The sequence below is a fragment of the Falco biarmicus genome, chromosome 7 (assembly GCF_023638135.1).
Source record: "Falco biarmicus isolate bFalBia1 chromosome 7, bFalBia1.pri, whole genome shotgun sequence".
Taxonomy (NCBI): Eukaryota; Metazoa; Chordata; class Aves; order Falconiformes; family Falconidae; genus Falco; species Falco biarmicus.
The window spans coordinates 10,182,964-10,204,466 of record NC_079294.1 but is presented as its reverse complement, the minus strand read 5'-3'; positions in this window follow the sequence as shown (position 1 = coordinate 10,204,466).

Genomic DNA, 21,503 nt, shown 5'->3' with positions numbered 1-21,503 from the left:
AAAGCACCCTGGTCTTGAACAGTTGGGGCCCTCTTGGGAACTTTATGAGTCTCGAATCTTATTCTTTAACACACTCGGAGGCCCCTGTTCAGGAAATGTTTTTCAGTGAGTGCCCAGCATACTAAAGGTTAACAGTGTTAGTGCCTTGTTAACAGCAATGTGCAGTTTTGCTATCTGGAGTTTCCTTACAGTTGGAGCATAGGATAGCAGGGAGAAGACAGCAGGTGGACTTGTATTGATTAATTGAAATAATTTCTGGCTTAATTAGAATACATTATGTACTACATATTTTATTACAGAACTATAGAATGACGTGCCCTCAACAAACATGTTTCTGTTATAAGATTTCCTTTGATTAGCACCAGCACAACTAGCTTCTGAACACAATGTACGGCCAGGTGGGACTTGCTGGGATTAAGGGGGAAAGACAGCATGAAAGGTGCTGTGCCTGGCAGGCTACAGGGTGATCCAGTGTGCCTCTGGCTTCAGGAAGAAAACTGAAGAATGGGTGGTTGTTCATTATATTACTGACTGACAGCAGAAGCCAGCATCATGATGCCTATTAGTCCCTCTGCCAGCCAGCTGGCAGCCTTGTGGGGCTATGACAAGATATCAGGGTGCTGTCTTCCTCCAGACTACCAGCTAATCTGAACCTAAAATCATGACCTCACCCACAACTATTGTCTTTATTTTGAGCACCAGCAGCGCCAAAGGTGAAATAGCCAGTTATCAGAGCCTTGTGCTAGAAAACTGTACTAGTTCCTCATTAGCAGAATTTGAACCTTCACTGCTCCAGCTCCCCCAAAAAAGTAACTTCTAGATTCACTGCAAGATGGTTTCACATTCGTGATTTCTGACACAGTACCACATATACTGAGGTCATGACTCTGTTTCAGCATCCCCATTAGCAACTTTAGCCTCCTCACCACATTATGCCTGGATTTTGGGGAACCACTTCCTCTCCCAACTCTGTTCTCTGGGGATCTTTTTTTTTTTTTTTGATTGTTGTTGTTCCACCAGTTGAATGGAGGCTAGAAGACTAGAAAACAAAACCATGGTAATTGTGTAGACTGCTAGCGCCTGAAAGCGTGAAGGAACTGAACATCGCTGCTCCCCAGCATTTAAAAAACAGGGAACAAATGGTCTGTCTGTGTGATTGCAGAGCAGCTACAGACACACAGGTAGCAGACCAGGTGGCCTGAGCAACATGGGAGAGGAAACGGAGGCCTGCCAAAGCACCATGCAATGCGGGCAAACACTAGCATGCAATAATAAATCACAAGATGGAGTTAGCTGCTGCTTCCAAACAACACAGTATGGCATCTGTTACTACGTCATGTGTGGATTGCCCAGAGCAGACAAGGCTTTTTTATTCAAGACAATTCAGCAGAGGGCAGATTCCATTGTGTAGACAAGCCCTGAGACTACAGGTAGCATGCCAAAGTCAAAGAAAGGTGAATCTCACCCTGAACTTTTTAGTGGAGTTATTCTATAACCTTTTGACACGCAGCACATATTCTTTTCTAATATCAGAGGTTTTAAAGAAATATCTTGTGTATGTCACAACCTGACAGCTGTGCAGGTGTGAAGATGAGCCATAAAGATATTATTCCAAAATTTTAGGTTTCCATCTAAGCATCACAAGCTTTGCCCTCCCCAGCCTCACATACTATAACCATTTAGATGGGTATTCAGTTAAATGCTGCCCGGTACTGCTGGATACACTCTTCTCATACAGATGTGAGTAACTGAATGGGCAGAAGGCAGAAAAGAATCACAGCCCTGTACGCTGGAATACCTGTGTTAGAGAACACATCTAGAACTGTTTCTGCTTTCACAAGATACTTTGTATTTTGTTTCATTTCAAAATACATTCCATGAGAGCTGAAAATCTGAATGTAATTATTGACGCTGTGCAGCTGTCTGAAATTTAAGAATGATAATGTACTGAAGAGTTGGTGTCAGTCTTTCTTTCACCTAAGCAGTTAAAGAAGCAGTAATTAACACCATGTTGGCCCGCATAAATCACAACAGCAAGTCCTGTAAGAACTTTCACTTCAGACCTTAAATCACCCCTTGCAGTGCTTATCTTTTAAGCACAGGCTGCCCAGAACACAAGAGTAACACAGTAACTGCTGAGATCACAGAAATAGATGTATGAAGAGTATGTACCTTCGCACATGAACCTGTTCTTCAGTAGTGGAACTTCAGTTCAGGTGTCGGTTGTGCAGCTGTACAGATCACATTTAATAGTTATTATTGCATTGATGCCAGAACAGCACAGCATAACTGCTCAGAGACTAATTTTGTCTTTAAGCAGCAAAGGTATTTATTTCATGCAACATTGGGGAGCTAGCCAATTGGCACCAGACAAACTAGCTCCAAAGTTTTCACTGAAAAGTTAGGTATTTTATACAGGTTTTGTGAGAGGTTACACAACATCTTTACATACATACTCATTTGATTTTGACACCTATTCATTCCATTCACAGTAGGTGGGATCTAGGCGGAGTAGACCTTTCAATTTTCTTTGTTCAATGATTTCCTGACTTGATGGTCTCCTTATCTCCTTCAGGTCCCCACCTTATCTTTTCTAATTATTCAGAGTACATTCAGTGGAACCTTTTCTAATTTTTCAGAGTACATTCCTTTCTCAACACAACCAGAGCATCAACCAGAGCATTATACCAAACTCATCCCGACTAATCTTTTTTTTTTTTTTAAGATCTTGTTCTGTTTCAGCATAACTGCGAATATGCACAGGAGAGAATAACTGAGACATATAAAGCATTAGACATGAACACTAACCCAGAAGGTGGGTGGGTTGCAAGCTAGAGTTCTGCACTAGCAGCAAAATGCAGTATTTCTCTGGTTTTTTCCTCCTCTTTTTCATGTTCCATAACCTTAACTGTTTACTTCAATTTGCAGTTCTGACCTAAGCCATCTCCCCTACAGTTGCATAAACTGCCAGGTAGGCAAAAAAGGACAGTCAGCTTTTAGCCAAACATTTGCTTAATGAAGCTAGATTACCCAGAATTTTGTTTTATAATATGCCTTTCGCACACCAAGTAGCTATTCCGTGTAGATGCCCATCAGAAAGAGAACAGCTGCCTTCTGTAAAACCAGAGAAGCTTCCTCCAGCATCTATTCTTTGTCGGCTCCTCAGCTGCTGATTTTTGACTGTCATTCAAAACACTATGCTTCTACTATTCAGTTTTGGTTCTACTAAAAACTCAGTTCAAAGGGCTATAGCTATGCAGAAGACTACAATGTGGTGTCAGGATCTGAGCAAGCTTGAAATGAGAAAGTCTGAGTATGAGAATCTGCCCAGACACAGCCACATGATGCTCAGCAGAGAATAATATATCCTGCTTCCGAGAAAAGTAAATTACCCATGGTAAGGCTTGTGCTGCTGCAGCAAGATTTCTACATATACCCAAGTTACCTCATTTAAAGCTAGAGTGGGCATCTATAAACAATACTGAAAGCTGCACAGTCTCAGGCTCAGCTGCTTTGTCCTCAAATAGATTAATTACCAACAATATCTAATCGCCATAGGAAAACACGAAGGCAGAAGAAAGCTTCCACCATTAAGTATTCAAATCCTCAATGATTCTGTGGCATACTCGAGCCAGGTCACCCAAGAACTCATGTGTGATAAACTGAAATCTTGCTGTCAAGCTGTTAAACACAAAACAGTTGTTAAACACCAAAACTGCAAGCAGGCTTCAACACTGCTGTCCTCGGGGAAAAAAAAAAAAAAAAAAAACAAAATGATACTACTTAATCAATTTACTTTGTTTTTGAGGATTGAGCTCTCCTTCTGAAGTCTTCCCACCTCCCTGTGACATTGAAACAGTAAAAGGACTTTCACCAAACACATTTTCAATTATGTAGCCTTATGATGCTACACTCTGTAACTGAGGAAGGTAATTTTTATATAACTACATACATCCACATGGGTTTATATCTATAGATACAGATATCTATATCTATACCAGGACACACATACAGACACATATAGTTATAAAATAAAAGACATGCAATTGCAGCCATAAAGGCCAGTTGCTGCAAAAGTCAGTGACAAATGCTGCAAATGCCATGAAGACAATTGTACTGAAAAGTGAGCAGCTAACTGCACATTGATGCCAGAATTCAACAATGCCTTTGTACAAGGGTGGGTTTTGGTTTATTTTGGTTTTCTAAAGTGCTCTTGTCAGTTTGCTAAGATCTTGCAAGTTGTACTATGCGTTAGAAGGGATATGTTCTCAAACACTAAACACCCACATTGCCAACTACAAGATATTTTTCAGAAGATAATGTCATCCTCACTGAAGCAAATACCAGTAACCGCTATGTTTTGGGGACATTAACACTGTAAGGCATTAAGCAAGATACTGTAGTATTTGCATTTGATATTATTTAGAAGGTCTTCAGAAACTAAGTGGGATTTTCAAAAGTGATTAGAGTTTGCGCAACTCTGCTCTCTCCAAATGAAATTAATTATACTACAGGCTGTACTCATAGCAGAACTAAACAGATGTTAAAGCCTCCTGAAAATCCTTCAGGGATTTTCTTGAATAAAAAATTTACCATAATTTTAACGTTTGTTGCTGGCAATGTAGATTGTTAAGAATCCCCACAGTCACTTCATTACATCATAGCTTGAAATGCTTAGAAAAACAGACTCCTGGTTTTCCTATTCTAGTAGGGTAAGACAAATTTAGGCTTATTTTTTTTTCAACTAATCTTGCATCTCCACTGGTCTGGTGACTGCAATAATCAGGTTAACTAAGGAGTTGTATCACCTTGAGTTACTTTCGGAAAACTGGAGCAAAAAGCCACTGGATGAAGAGGGGCTATAATCATGCAGCTATAATCATGCAGCAAATGGGGGTTATACGTGCTTTGATGCTTTCCTACAGCTTCTTCTTCCAGCAAATTAAAGGCATGGAGAAAAACTCCTGAATAGGAAATCTTTAGGCAGAAATTTTAAACACAACTTGGAAACAGTTGAAAAGCCACAGCATGGAAAAAAGAGAGTCTGCAGAGAAGCAGATTGTAACTGGGCAGCAAGGACCTGCCTAAGCTTGCAAATAGCCAAATTTAGATAAGACTGTGTGTGTCTAAGGGTTTGTTATTTTAATCTTTTTGCTTGCAAAACTCCTGTGGCAAAAACAAATCACATGCTGTTCTGTGCAAGCAGTTCCCTGTGACTATACATGGCGGTTCAAATCAGAGCCAGCAGCAGAAACCAGAGCTATTGCTCTGACCACTCAAAAGTGGATCAAGCAGGTCAGGGAAAAAGGGGGTCAGTCACAGAAACACACCAGGAATAAAGGGCATGCCTAGGCCTGATGTTAACAGGACAGAAGAGAAGAAGATAGTTTTACCTGATCTGCTTCTCTGCTTTGCTGAAAAGCACGCCTATGAACACCAGGGCAGCAGAGGTTAATTATATTTCATTTTTCTAATCTTTCATTTCATGCAGGATTTTACCTTTAAAATGATTCCTTATGAGAATTCCCTTCAGCAAAGGAAATCCTTCTTTTGCCCTTAAATGAAGGGCCATATTTCTGTTCTTCACCTAGACAATGGCCTGCCGCTACAGAAAACTCCAGTGTTTGTGTCCTTTATCCCTGTTTTGAAGCCACCAATATCCAGATCAATAAACACAGCAGGACTCTGACTTCATCAAGCACTCCTTCCAGATATGTACCTGCTGTCAGGGGTGAAACACAAAATAATAGTACTGGAGAGCTGGGGTCTCTTAGTCATTTGAAGTGCTTATCATCACTACCTGGAATTTCACACAGCAGTGAAGTGGAAGGCAATAAAGAACATTGTCAGTTTGCACTCCTGTCTCCCTTCTGTCAATCACAAGTTTGGATTGATAACCTGACGATTCCAAGTATCTGGTTACAAGCAAGATCTGTGGGTGTAGGAATGAGGCAAGTTTTAATGTCTCCAGTTCAAGATCATCATCTTTGGAATATTTGAGAAGGAAATTCAGTCCAGTGTGTTAACACAGCTAATGCAAGGCAGGTAAAACCAAGACATGTGATGTCTTATTGTCATACTCATGCAATTTGAGAGGGACTGACACACAACTAGTAAAGACACAAATAAGGAAGTCTTCCATAGTCCAAAGAATTAATTAAGATCTTCTCTTGTTAATAAGAGAATAACTTAAAGATAGGGAAATGTACAGATATAACATTTAAATATATGTTATATATATTCATAGCAAGAATGATTGCTTCTAGTGCATAATACTACATACAGAAAGCCAGAATATCACTGTATGCTATAAGGAAGCAACATTTTGAATTCATGCTGCTGGAACTATTGCTGCTGTGTGGTCACCACTCTATCAAATGTGACTTTTACTCTCTCCCATACTGTCTCTAGGAGTCCTTCCTGAGAGGAAGGCAAATAGCAACTGGAGCTTTTGCAGTGCTGGAACTGGTCACTGGAAAAAAGCATTCAGCAAGGGACAAATGCCAGCAGGAGCCACCAACAAAGAGGAATGTTTCATGCTGGGATGTGGTCAGCACAGCCTGCAAGCCATCTCAGCTGCTGAAGCACTGGTTGGTGGGAGTGAAGGAAAACAGACCAGCATCCTGAAGAATCCCTCTGGAGGGAAAGAATACTTTGCAGTTTTTCAAAAGCAGTTCTCTTCCTATAATAGCAGCTGAACTGCAACAAGAGGCATCTGACAATGTACAACAACATTTACCTTTTTCATTTTCCACACATCTTGGGGTGGGGTTCTAAAAATTAGTCCAACATTAATCTGGATATTCATATTCTTTCCCTACAAATACAAAAAGCTTAAGGGAAAGGAGAAGATTATCAGAATGTATTTATTTAAATTGATGTATAAGTAAGAAAAAACAAAAACTATTGCCTGAAATTCTTTTTCTTAAATTAAAAAAATCTCCCAAGATTTAAAACCATCTAACAATAATTTAATCTTTAGCCTGGAAGGATAGTGCCCTCTGGTGATAAAAATGCCCTGTTATTTGAAAGTATGAAGTTAATATCTTGGTTTTTTCTTATGACACTTCTAAGCAGCTAAACTAGACTACTCAATTTCCAAAGCTCTGTTTTTGAAATATGCTTAATTAAGAAGCTTTTACTTGTAGCAGAGATATCTGCTTATGTGTGATTGCAAAAATCTAACAAATTAACATTTTCTTACCTGATGCAAATAGCTGCTGACTGATTGTGCTGCTCTGCACATTCTCAGTTTTCATTACAGTTCACAGAAATTTTATAGAAGCAAGAGTTACACACTTTATGGTTCTACCTTTTGGGGGGGCGGGGGGGGGGGGGGGGGGAGAGGTCTAACATTCAGTCATTGACCTGCCCCAGTTCCCAGTAGGTTCATCTAGTTAGCTACAGGAAAGAAAACAAGGATAATATGTTCATATTTGATCCTACTTACAAAAAAAACAAAGAGCCTACATCCATAATGTGTTCCACTAAAAATCTCACTAATTCATTGAAGTACAAGTAAATAAGTAAATATGAGTGGGGGAAAAGTAAAAAAAAAAAAAAAAAAAAAGTAAAATATTCACAACTTGAGGAATCTTGCCCAAGTACTGAAATAATAAACTGTGAAAAGGACCAAGATAGTGATTCTATTTCCCACATCATAATACTAACCAGTATTACTCCTAAATAAGCATGTAGAACATAATGAAATACTGCGCAGTTACTGTAATGTTCATTTCACCTCATATCATAGTTTATTGTTCTCTAAAATATCTAGTTTGTTTCAAATATTGCTGCTACAAGTCTACATCCCTCAAAAAAGAAAAAAAAAGAGGGGAGGTAAGGATGCTGAGATAAGTTAATTCCTTCAGATAGCAGGACAGATACCTTAACTAGAAACACACAGCATCAGAGAGTACAATCATGCATATTTCTGACCAAAGTCAATAGATGCAACAGAAACACTCATTTTACTTGCCCGTGACAAAGGGGTACAGGGGCCAAAATGAAGAGAGCAGCAGGGACCTGACTCAGTTTCTCTCTGTAGAGGTTCCTGCAGGTACTTGCCTCCTTATATTGCTACATCTTATTCTCAAGTTATAGCAATGTTCTAGCTGGGATACATTTAATATCTTTGATAGGTTAGCAGAATCCCACTTAAACCTGCTTGAACTTTCCATATCAGCCTTTTCTACCAAGACGAGAACATTTTGTGGCTGGGGTTTTTTTACTAGCAATCAATATATTTACAAATATTGGCAAAACTTATGTAACATTTTCCTAAGGCTGAAGAGTAAAAACATTAGAGAAAGAGCAAGTGCACAAGGGAAAAGCTAGTGAAATTCTTCACACTGACTTGATTTCTTCATTCTATAAAGATACTGGAGGGTGAAGCTAGTTCATAATGTTGAGGGTCCCAGATCCTAGTACCACAGGAGCATCTACTGAGAAGATTGGTAAGGAAAACACCTTTTGAACTCTTTACACTAAGAAGCAGCAGCAGTTCAGACACAGTTATGCGAATGCTGATGTGAACCTGCCTATGCTTATGGAGAGGAAGCTGAGAGATGGAGAAATCCCATAGTCTGTGCCAGGTATGACATTTCTCATCACTAGCCATATCTTACACTGAATCTTTCCAGACATTCAGACTACAATTTCTTAGAGATCTTTTGTTAGTGTTTTTCCATAGCTGTCTGCCCAGAACAAGAACCCTCCTGAAGGAGGAGATTAAAGTAGGCTAATTCTGCCTTGGAAAAAGAGTGGGAGCGTGACAGTGAACAACAGGAAAGCCCTGAAGAGCTGAAGCATGCTGCCGTGGGAACTGGAGGAAGCATTATCTACCTTCCCACACACTGCAGCAACAGCAGCCGTTGCCCTTAGACTGTTCAAGGACTACACACTGCCTATACCAGGTATTTTTGCTACCCCACAGGGTCTAATGACCCAGACAACTCCCTGTGCCTATACTGTATCACTGTTGCTGCTTCTGTAGCAGCATGCATCATCATAATAATGCAATCACTTGCCTAGAATACCCCTAAAAGCAAGAAACATTAAAGGTTTTAAGCCGTTCCCCTCACAACAACACTTGAGAAATACAGGACAAGAGCAAATGACCATGGAAATTAAGAGTTTTAGTTTCATTTCCCTTTTCCAAAATAGGCTTATCAAAATATTTGAGCAGAAGAACCTCATAGTATGTATCTGTCCTACTGACTTTTAACAGCCCTATATTTTACAACAGATTTAGTTTTGAGCATTGAAGATAGAGATAGTAAGAAAGCTAATTTTATCTGAATCTACACTAGTGACAAGTTTAAAGTAGCATTCATGTTCTATTTACAGTTACAGAAAATTAGTTTGTTATTATGGAGGTAGATTGCTTTCTGTACATTGCCTTTGAAAATTTAAGCTATAATTATGTGAGAAGGGAGTACATAAAATGTAGTTTATAAGTTGCAGATTAAGCTGCCAATAGAAATGCTTCTATTCTCCCAGAGTAGAAAGTTATTTAAATGAAATCTGCTTCCATTTAACCAGGACTTCTTAAAAGTGATCTTTGTGAAGCAAGACCCAGTTTGCAAATTAGTCTGCATTTTCCACTGTCTTAGATATTTGCACTTGTTTTCTAACAAGAATAGTTGGGTCAGATGTTTATTATGTTAAGCAGTCAGGATCATAATGTTAAAAGCTTTAGCTATGCATTTAAATTTTTCATGAGCATTTGACATTACAAAAACCTGTCAATATTAAAAAGACCAAGTATAAATTACTGTCTTTCTCATTTAAATAACAGCAAGAACAGGAAAGAAAAGTATTTGAAATTTAAATCAAATGAGCAAGATCATGTAATATGCTGCAGAGTTACTGTGAAGCTTTTCATGTTCCCTACCAGTCATTTTGCTCTAGAGGGAGTTGCTAGGTACACTCTGCTTCTGAAACTAAGACGTTTGCGTGTGCTGGCTTTCCTTTTGGAGTAGTTTGGGCAGGTGGAACAGCAGCCATTGCCAGAATCAAGCAAATTACTCACTCCTAGGAAAAGTAACCATTTTCCCTTCCTCCCCCATTCCCAGCAGTAGAAACAAAGCAAGCTCTGTGGGGCTCATATTCTTGCTCGTCTTCCCACAGCAAAGGTTAGGGTTAGCTCAGGCTTCAGCCTTCATGTAAGATGATTTATTTTTGATATAGTGCTATACAGTCTTCCACTGCCTCTGTTATTCCTACTGCCCAACTCCCTGTTCCAGTTTCTGATTATTCATTGGCCCTTCTATATGCTAAAAAGTTAATAGTGAAAAGCTATCAATTTAAAAAGAAGAGCGGCTTCCCAAAATAAAGACTTCAGAGTGAGAAAGAGAACAAAGCTCATATGTTTTTCTGCATTGTGCAATCAAGGTATAACCAAGAGTTACTAACACTTCAAGTGGCATCATTGGGTATTTTAAGACAGAATTCTTTGAAATGAGGCTTTTAAGGAGGGAAAGAGCACTGTCAGTAAATAGCTGGGGATACCAATAGAGGGTGTTCGTATAGACAAGCTTCATCACACATGAACTAAGCTTATGCAAGGTTAGGAAAAAAAGAGAAGAGTATAGTACTTGAAGCAGTCCAAGAAGCTTGCTTTGAAAGAGTCACTGGCAGGGCTGGTTTTAGTTATTATTGTTTTATGTGTTATATAGTCATTATTCCACTCAGGATAACATTTGAATGCATTTCACCATCTTTAGGAATCCAAATCCACAAAAATAATGGGGATAGTTACCTCTGATTTCACCCATCAAAAAGAAAATGGCATGAGAGGTTGTAAGATTGGCTTAAGTACTAAGCTTCCAATGAACAAGGTAGAATAAAATACAAAGGAGTCTGATAATAGGTCAATTGTCAGTTAAAATACGGAACTTCTAAAAATAGAGGAGGGAAAAAGGTAACAACATTAAAATACTTAAAAGACTGCAATATATACTGTGTTCTTCAATATTTTATTATCTATCACCACTCCTACAAAACATGGATGAAGGGGATATTGATTTTTTCCTCCCATTGAAATCCATTTATAGGACAGCTCCATTTCTTTTTATATTTGGTACCCTATTTAACATTCTTAGTTTGTCCCCTGTGATTTACTGTGTCTCAGCATATCAAAGATCTGTGTAATATAGGACACACTCATTTGGACATGAATGAGACTATTCCTGGGAAAACTGAAGGCTGAAATTATCACAGAAATATAGTCTGTCTGATATTTTAAACATTGCTACTAACTGATACATAGTATGACTCAACCACAAAGGAGATCAGTGAAGAACTTTCTTCTCAAAAAGTTGTTTTGTTGATTTGAAGGGGGAGGATGGGGAAGAAACTGCAGTCAAATCGAAACAAAATATTCCTGTAGGGTAGTCTCTGAGGGTGGCATAGGATGCTAATAATAATTCTGGAAGATCAAGAAGTTTTGAAATATTTATAAGCTCTACTTTTGAAAGCTTAGCTGATGCCTCGAACTTTTAGCAGACTATAAATAGCACGTGTCAACTCAAGCATAACAGAGCGGAAAATGCCACTGTTGTAATACAGAGTACTAGAAGTGGTCACTGTGAGCCTCCAGAACATCACCAAGGAGAACGCAGTGAACAAGGTTTCTTTCCTCAGTAGGAACTGCACACACGAAGAGGGCACCTAGAGATCTATGCCCAAAGTACACTAAATAAAAACATTAATAAGCAAGTTCCACAAGAAGGAGACATAACTGACTGCAACTAATTTTTAGGTGCTCTGAATATTCTGCTAATTCCTTTCTGGTTCATTTGACCTTTATGAATTGTGTTTATTTTGGTCTTCAAAGGAGAACAAGCATTGAAAGAACCAGCGCTGCAAAGTCTCCAAACTGGTACCAGAAGAGGACATCAGGCTATATGGGCCAGAAGGAGAACAAGACACAGGACAAAGGATAGGAATTATATTACATGAAATTGTCAGGGTACCCAAAAGCCCAGGACAGAATTGGGACAGCATGATGTGGGAGAAGAAAAAGAAGTGTGAAAAAGAACTGGAAAGAAGGAAAAAATGTATTTTTAGTTATAACTATTTAATAATACAATTAACATTTTTCTCCACAAATGGAGAAGTTGTTCTTTGCTTCTTTGGGAATTTGCTTCTTTGGGACTACAAGGCTTCTTTTTTTTTTTCCATTGCCTGGCATGCAACTCATTTCAGCCCTCTGTTTCAATTTTCAAATCTGTAGAATCAAAAAAAAAGGAAATTTCCCTTCCTCCATCACACAAAGTGTTGAAAGGTAGTAAGCGTTATTAAGCCAGTATGCTTCATCTGTAGATTACCACCAGCAATCTGTCCACTGCCTCACCACCTTGCACTTGCACCCAGCCAAATATATCAACCTGGATCAAAATGACTGTACATCATCACCATCGTTCCAGTCTGGAGGGTTTTCATGCCAGTTTTGCATGGTTAAGTAGCCATGCTTAAGGATAACAACATGTTCAGTTGTTGAGGTTTTATTAAACTTTATCTTGGTTTATGTATCTGGCATCAACATTAAATCACTTGTATCAGTGTTGGTTTTCAAATACCATTGAAGATTATAAGATCTTTATACTGGATAACTTTACTAAGTTTAGCTAGTGCTGTGCAGCTTGCATGTACTACTCTAACCAGTACCATAACGCTAGTTAACATTAGTTTCAAAAAAAAAAAATTTAAGGGACATCACATAAGCAAAACTAATTACTCATTGTTTTACAGTAATATGTGAACATTACATTAAATAAAGTGGAAAACATTAAACTTTTTAAAGGTTAAATACTGCCCTAAGCAATTCTGTAGAAACTATGAATAATTTAAATTAAAATTAGTGTTTAATTATTTCTGTCAGTGAAACAGCAAGAAACAGGCCAGCCTGTCTTTCTTCCCTGAAACTGTTTCATAATAGACTAACAATATTTACAAATTTGCTTGTCATAAAAAGAGCATATGAGCACTACTTAATTGCTGAGACACAATATGTTCACATATGCTCTGGACAAAATCTGAGCCATTTTTCAGCGGAGACTATCACCATCAGTTTTCCATAGCATACACATACACAAAATGCCAAAGTTTACTCTTCTTAATACAAGACCAATGGAAATTTAAGAGGTTATTTCTACTTTGCACTGCAAATTTCACTAAACAAAAGAAACCCTAAATATGTTCATGTAGGTGCTTACTTGTCTTTACAACACTAGCTGAAAGTACATATTGCTTATACAGAACCAGCACAGAATAACAGATTACTCTTATAAAAAAACATGTTGCTATATTCTTGCAAATATCAAAACTCTCCCTCCATAAATGAATCTCAGTGGCTGTGCAGCAAGACACAGATTACTAAGAAAGGAGTTCTCTGCATGGAAATGTGCAAAGTCATTGCTCATCTCCTGCATTCATAGCTGCTCAGTAGATGCCTAGCCTGGGGGCACCAGGCTACTATTGTTCAGCTGTAGGAAGCACATGCAGAGAGGACCTGCTACTGTAACAGCCAAAAAGCACTTTTCAGACCTAGCTACACTAGCTCTGGCTGGTGACATCTATTTGCTTGCTTCAGATCTGTCCCTCCCTCTTGCTAACCTTTTTGCAGTTTGCCTCCCTAACCCCCTCATCAGTCTTTGGCACAGTAGGCCACTTACATTGTGGTTAACCTAGGTTTTTTTATTTTGTGTTTTATAAGTGAGCAAATACCCTCCCTCCACATCCAGAAAATTAATTTGATGCTTATATGTCATAGCCTTCCTCCTGCTCTGTCATATCAGGATGGTCTGACCTCAGCAGCATTATCTGCCTGGGTATGGGATTCAGGGGAACCAAGCAAGTCAGCTATGTTGTCCAGTCTTAGCAGCAACTATTCCTTGCCTCTGTGACAAGCAAAGGTATCTGCCTTTTTTTGCTAAGACCTGATGCAAAAACCCAACATGCTGAAGCCGTCAGCAGTATGAGAGAGCAGGTAGTTATTCTTTCCTCCCTCCTGATCCCAAAGCTCATTTTCTATCCCTTCCCAACAGCCTAGATCTGCAAAAAGAGCAAGCAAGGTCATTCAGTGGTTTGGGTAGCCTTTGCTCTTGCAAGTGTTGCTTCCCCATCTGTTCTGTAAAGAAGGGAGAGAGACCAGATGGATGTTGTGCCCAACCCATTTACACTGCAGGTCTGGGTGTAACAGTTCCAAGCTAAAGGAGGTTCAAGTTTCTTCTCTCCCACCCACATGCTTTCCTCAAATGTAACTTTCCCCATGGATGTGGACTGAAAGAATAGGGACATAATGCATATTTAGGCTTGTAAGCACAAAAGGTACAAACTTCATAGTGTATAGCTTTTGTATAGGACGTATTTGGAAGCATTTGATTCCAAATGTATAGGAAGCATTTGATTGATGCACACAGAAAGGTACCTGCAAATAGGCTCTACATATTTTCTAAGATATTTCTGCTGTTTCCTTATAGGATAAAGCACACAAGAACACAGATCATTAGAAAATACACTACCTGATTATAACATCCTCCAACTCTGTTCACCTTACCCTGGAAGATGCAATGGCATCTGTAACAGCAATATTTCGAAAGACAGAATTCACTTCTAGCGCTAGACCTATGAACTAGGAGGGAGGGGTGTTTCTATCTTGCTTCATTTTCTTCCACGTCAGTTCATGAAGTGGAGATTAAATGAATCACGAAAAGCCACCTCTGACCAGTATGTCCCAGGAGAGATAGTCTGTAAGAATACAGCAAGCTGAGTGGTATCTCCTTGGTTCCCAAGCCAGAAATTGTAGCACTGTGTTTAATAGAATTTGAGAACTATTTCTAATGTTAATTTGAAAAATTGCTCTTGCCTCTCTTCATTTCTGGAGTTCTGTAGAAAATCTTGCTGAGATATCATATATAAAAATTTTACTTTGCTGTTGTTCATTTAAACCTGCTGCTGGATAGTCCTTACACTCAGCAGTAGATGATTATTGCTTATACATCTTCATAACATTCCTAATTTTATATTCATTTCCTGTATCTTCCTCCCGTCCTTCCCACTCTGAAGACCTCTATGCTGTTTAAACTTTCCTCATGAGAAGAGAGGAACCATGTGGTGGATGAGACATAGTTTTAGAAAAAGGCACAATCTCAGGTTATCCTGAGATTTTCTGTTTGCTTCTTTCCTACTATTCCCTAGTACTTTTATTATTACTTTGTTATCATGAAGCCTTGAACTGACCCTTCACAGTGCAAAGAACAGCGATGCCAAGATCTTTCCCAAGGGGTAATAGATAGCCAAAAGCTTCTGATCCATGCACAGAAAGTGATGGTAACACATAGCCTGAGACCTTCAACAGTCACCTGTCATCTGACTGCTTTGAAAATTTTGTGTCATTGATGTTTTGCCACATCACTGCTCAGCTCCTAGGATTATCTAGGAGCACAAAGAAATGATCATGTCCATGCACTGATCTTTCCTAGGCCCTACCTGTATTTTCCACTACATTGTTAAACATGTCTCTCTTTCTCCCTTTTCCTTCCTCTTTGTTAATTTCTTTCTTTAGGGCTTTCAAATAATCTAAAGATATCATAGGACAAAAGGGAAAGTTTTCTCACAGATTACAAGCTGGCTAAGAAACAGACAAAGAGGGACTGGAATAAATGGCTGCAGCTTTCTGCAAGTGTTTGGATTTCTTCCAAGCACTGGGCTTTCAGCAGTTTGCTTTTCTTAGTTCTAGCACTTCCCTCAAAAGCATGCTCAGTCACTTCAACCCACCCAAACCTTCTGCTCTGCTTCCTTTCTTATTCTTTCTGTGAGCCCTCTGTAAGCATCTCTTTTGTTAATTTCCTCTGATTTTTTTTCCCCCTAACTATTGTTATTTTTCTGCTCTTATTGACTTTTTCCTCCCCTCCTGAAACATAGCAGTCATTTCCTTTGCATTTCCAATACTAATCACAATGGAATAATCATGAAGACTAAATTATCTTTACTGCACTGCCTGATGAATACACACTTGAACCACTGCTAGTCAGGAGGAAGCACATTCACAGTACAGCAGTTTTCATAGCAACAACTACATAATAGCAACAACATTCATAGCAGTACAGTTTCCTTTTATTTTCACATTTTTAAAAAAATGCTTGTTTACTTCTACCTAACCCTACTATGTCATGCTCTGTCATTGATCTTTTTAGGAATCACTGGAGTATAATAGTAAGTAATTTGGAGTATCTATTCAACTCACACTGAAAATCCTAAAACAGATATTGAAAGAAAGTTGTCTTCTGTGGCACACTAACATTAAATTTCTGCTTCAGAGCAAAGATGAATATAAGAGAAAGGATAATTTGTAGCAGTCAATAATGTTCAATCGGAACATTCAAGACAGCTATAAAAGGTCTCAGGAAGCCCTGAAGCAGTTCATTAATAATACAGTTTTCACAGTCTGGAATAGAATAACTACATTTTACTTTGAATATTCCTCTCAGATTTGCAATTCATGAGACACTAGACACCTTAACTGACACCACACACTTCTATTCAAGTGTGTTTGTTCCTGTCTGAGTATTGCAAAGATGGTAACTTCTAGAAAAACTTGCCTCAGGGTTTCAAGCTGAAGGTCCTGTTTTCAAAGCTAATAATCTTCCTAAGATCTAAGTTGACTCTCTAAGAGTCAACTAAAATCTCCCATACCAAGTGTGTGCCTTGGAATAGCATATTAAAATTTTCAGTTAAAAGGTGCCTGCTGCTCCTTGCACACCCCATGCTCCATCTCCTCCCTGTCGGTCACAGCCCACGCAGCAGTCCCACTGCCTGGCTCAGACCAGGGACTCAGGACAAACCTCACTGTTTGGAAAGGGCACCACAGCACGATCCAAGCCCACCTCATACAAATCTACATGCCTTCATTCTGAGAAGGAACTAGTAGAGAAAAAGTAGTGCCCTGTTTAACTTGAATGTTTTCCTCCCTTTTGCTGAAAAAATACTAGCCCTTGCCTTGCCTTGAAGAAAGAAATCTCTCCAGAAGATATTCCTCTGGTTTACAGTTGCACATTTTGCCATAAAAATCTGCCAAGTACACAATTCTTGTGCATCAGCATGTGCCATCCTCACAGAGCAAAATGCCATCCATTTGAAGGAAGCAAGCCTCTCAAACTGGAGAACTGTACTTTTCCTGCAGCTTGTATTCCAACTAATAGGAGTTGCTGTGGTGTCTGGCACAAAAAGTAAGAGAAAATAAGCCTCCTTATGCCTGGTAGCCAGGCTGTAGTAAGGGTACATATGACCAGTTTGATTAAATCTGGATTAAATTAAGAACTATCAATGATATAAACAAGAGAAATGGAATTAAGAAAAAAAATCAGATGATGAAACAGAGGTACTGTCTTTGCTTAATTATACTCACACTGTCCCAGGCACAACAATTTGTGGATCAGGAATTTTCTATACCAGAGATGGTTTCTGTGCATTTTATAACTCTACAGATAAGACATATTATTGGAAGAGGAATATCTCCTTAAAAAACAATGTGTTCTTCAAAGTCTCCAGGTCCATGTAAAGAGTAACAGTTATCCCAGCAAGCTTTCAGTTCTAGACATGTCTGAGATTCTGTATGCAGCTCAAAGTCTCCAGTACAGTAATGCAGAATAGATTTTCTTTTAATTGTTTGTAATTAGGAAAACATAAGGCTAGTATGTCAGCAGAACACCAAGACACTAACGTCAAATAAACAGAACTCAAAAAATGCTAGGATTCATATTGTCAATGCAGTAGAAATTCATTGCCTCCTCCACCCACACATAGCCCTTTTAAATCTGAGTTCACTACAAATGATGAATGACAATAAATGTGTTATGCTTGTCTGCAGAACTTATCTTTGTCTGTCTTTTTTTTAAGCAGAAACTGAAAAATGCATACTGAATACTTTAAGTGTGCTTACAAAGAAATAAATTGGTTCTATGCTTAAAGTAATTCAGCTTCTGAAGTGTCTATACTTGCCTCTGTCACAGATAACCCAGGCAAACCTTAAACTGCTGAAGTCAAAGTATTCTTCCTCATTTTTTAAATGCCTGATTTCAGACACCTATATCCAAATTTTCAAAACTACGTGCTCCAAACCAAAGTTAACAGAATGTGTAATATCATGTGTCATGCACATTAGGAAGCTCGAGACAAAATAAGTCCTGCATATCTCATGCTGGGTTATCTCCGCAAACAGATAGTAGATTGTGATCAAAATTTCCTATGAAAGCTAAAAAAAAAACCCCAACAATCTATAGTATTCACATTACTGAAGATTTCCCTGAAATTGTTGATTGTCAACAGAAATGAAACATCTTGTTTCAGGTTTGTATAAAGATTTTGTTTCATTTCTAGTTCATTGTGTATCACTGTCAGCTGCCCTGGAACTTCTATCCTGGGTGTTTTCACAGTCCTGCCGGGGACTCTCGAGTGACCAACTGCTGCCCCTGGTGCAGGCCCACTTATCATCCACTGCAGGAAGTTTACTCCCTCTGCAGAATTGCCATAGACTTTGATGGGAGCCAGAATAAGTGCATATAGGCTGGAATGCTCAGATGCATTGAACATGGTAAGGATATACAGAATGAACTTTTATTATTTCTTTTCCAGAAACTCTTTCAAATGAAAGGTTAAGAATTCACTGATGAATTCATAATTCCACTTACTGTAATAAACAGATGTTCTCAGTCTCACAAAAATAAGATCATTCTCTTCATGGTGCTAAAACTTCCATGTTTAAAACCTTTCCTGGGTATTACACTATTTAACCTAGATTAAAATGCAAGACTATTAAAATCACCCATTACACTAAAAAAGTTTCAAGACTACTCCTCGCAGGAGAGAGGGATGGGAAACACAATAAATAAGCTCTACGGTACTCAAGCTAAAAGGAAAACAAGTCAATATAATCAACCAAAGGTGAAAGACAGCATTTAGCCTACAAGTAAATGTGTTAATTCTAAAAGTTGTGGTACTTAGGAAGAATAGTGTATCTAAGTACTTAAAGAGGGAAAAAAAAAAACCAAACCCACACACAGAAAAAGATAATGTAATTGAATACATGACTGTATCAAAAAAAGGTGCTTTTTTTAGGATAAATATTTTGGCCATATGGAACATATGATGTCTTGTATTACTATGAGAAAGCAGAAAGGGATAAAACAAGTTAAAATTTAATTACAAGATCTGGAAAAGTATAACCTTTCAGAGAATGAAAAAAATAAATCTATTTGGATTAAGTAATTAGCGTTTCTTTCCTTTGGAACAAACTAATAACACATCAAAATAAATCTGGAATAATGTTTGCTTTGTTGACTTTTGAAAGTACTCTGACAAAAGACGTACTCAAGTTAAAGATAGCAACAGGAATTTAATAGTCATTACACTTAGACTGAAGCCTTGATTGAAATACATCACCTCTGGGTTCAATCTCACTAACCCAAATTCACACATTACATTTCTTATCAGCAGGAAGTCCTGTGAACATAAATACAATCAACTGTGTCAAGAAAATGGATCTTTCCTACGCATGAAGGCAGGAACAACCCCAACCAGCCTAAAAGACTCTGAAAATAGCCCCCCCCAAAAAAGGCATAAGGAATGAGCAGTGGTTTGTGCTCTGAGAAACCTCCATCTGCAAGGACAGAGGAGACTATATACCCAAGAATAATATCTATCCAAGCATAGAATCTTGGATAGGTAGGGTGTATTTCCCACATACAGAAAAGAGACCATCTACATGTTCTCTTAGCAGAGCACTTCATTCTTAATTTTTTCATTTCTCTGCTAGTTTCACTCTCCCTTCAACCTTTGAAGGATTTTGTTTCTGCCCAGACAGGAAGAAGCACCCTTGTAATGGACTAAGATAATGAAAGAATTACAATAATTATGTTTCTGGGGGAGGAGGGAGGAGTCAGATGACCTCAGTCCAACAACTGTTGAAGGAAACCGTGGAAGTTGTGTTGGATTTAGGTTTGTGATTTTCCAATATTCAACTAGCTTTTCGGAAAAGAAAACAAAATAAGTTACAGGATAGCTAGTGACAGGCAATTAAGTTTTCATTCATGTCGTTAATGCTGTGCTCTTCAGTTTACACATTGCTGTCTGCTTAATCTGACTAGCACCACGTGTAAGTACACAACAAATCCATTTAAACACACATTCAAGATACTTCTGTCTCATAGGATATCACTGTCAGCTGCTATAATAAAAAGTCTTTTTTCCTTATTATATTAACTCTTTCATGGATACCTCATTATTTCTTCATGCTGATTACTCAGTGGAAGAGTTGGATTCTATTTAAGGCTATGGAAAAGGTCACAGACAAAAGGGAGCTCGAGTCTCTGTTTGCGATTTTAAAAGAAAACTCCCACACTAGTGCTAATATTTGCTTTCCCTTACAGCAGGTACACTTTGGTTACCTGAATAGCAAATCATGGTGGGCGACGTGAATGAAAAAGTACTGAGGAGAAGCTATTGATCTTGGAAGAAGGATGTAGACATGTAATGACTGATTTTTTTCAGCTGAGACTTCTGAAATATTTGGGGGGTTGTTATGGTTAAAAGCTATTGAAAGACTTCTCAGCTACACACTGGAGAAAAGAGAAATGGTATTTTCTTTTACCTAATATCCAGAGAAGTAAAATAAGTAATTAGAACATGCAAGTTAAAAGAAAAAGCTGTTACAATAATTGAAACTGAATGCAAAGTAAACAATGACTATAAACAAAGCATTTCTTTCAATAAAAATATTACATGGGCACAGGACAAAAATGATTTTGGTTTTGGTCAGCTAGTTGATTAATTTTGGTAGGGGGAGTGAAAACATTGTGAGAAGAATTCTGGCTGCAATTTCACAATTGGCTTTAATTCACCAGACAGGCAGTCATTTTTACATGCAAATATTACCAGTGCTTTCAAGGGATGGTGTCAGTCCAGGTTTTCTAACAGATAATAAAGGTCACGATTTGAGGTTTGCTGCCTGTACCCATGTATAACATTTACTATGACTGTTAAAATAAACAATGCATTTTATATTGTGAAAAATTATTTGTTGAGAGGCAATATTTCATAGCTTGTAGAAGTGTTTCTCATTTACATATGAGAGTTTGCACAGACTGTAAAGAGGGCTCAGGCAGGTCTGGATCTTCCAAATTAGGCACTGACAGACATGAGTGTTACTTACATCACCTGCTCTGACTTGCTTTTAGTTGCCAGAAGGGAACAACACAACATATCCCTTCCAGCATGAGACTATCTCTTCCCCTCAAAAAAGTTCATCCTTTTCCCATCTTGCCCATCTCAGCTGTAAGTGGGAGTCAACAGAGAACTGAAGCACAGGAAGACCAAGACTTCCCCTGCTCCAGTTACCCAACTTAAGCACTACAATCTATATGGCCTAAACTAGCAGAATGGTAGATGAATGGTGCAGTTCAGGGTGGGAACCACCATCCATCCCTTCTGCAGAAAGGTTG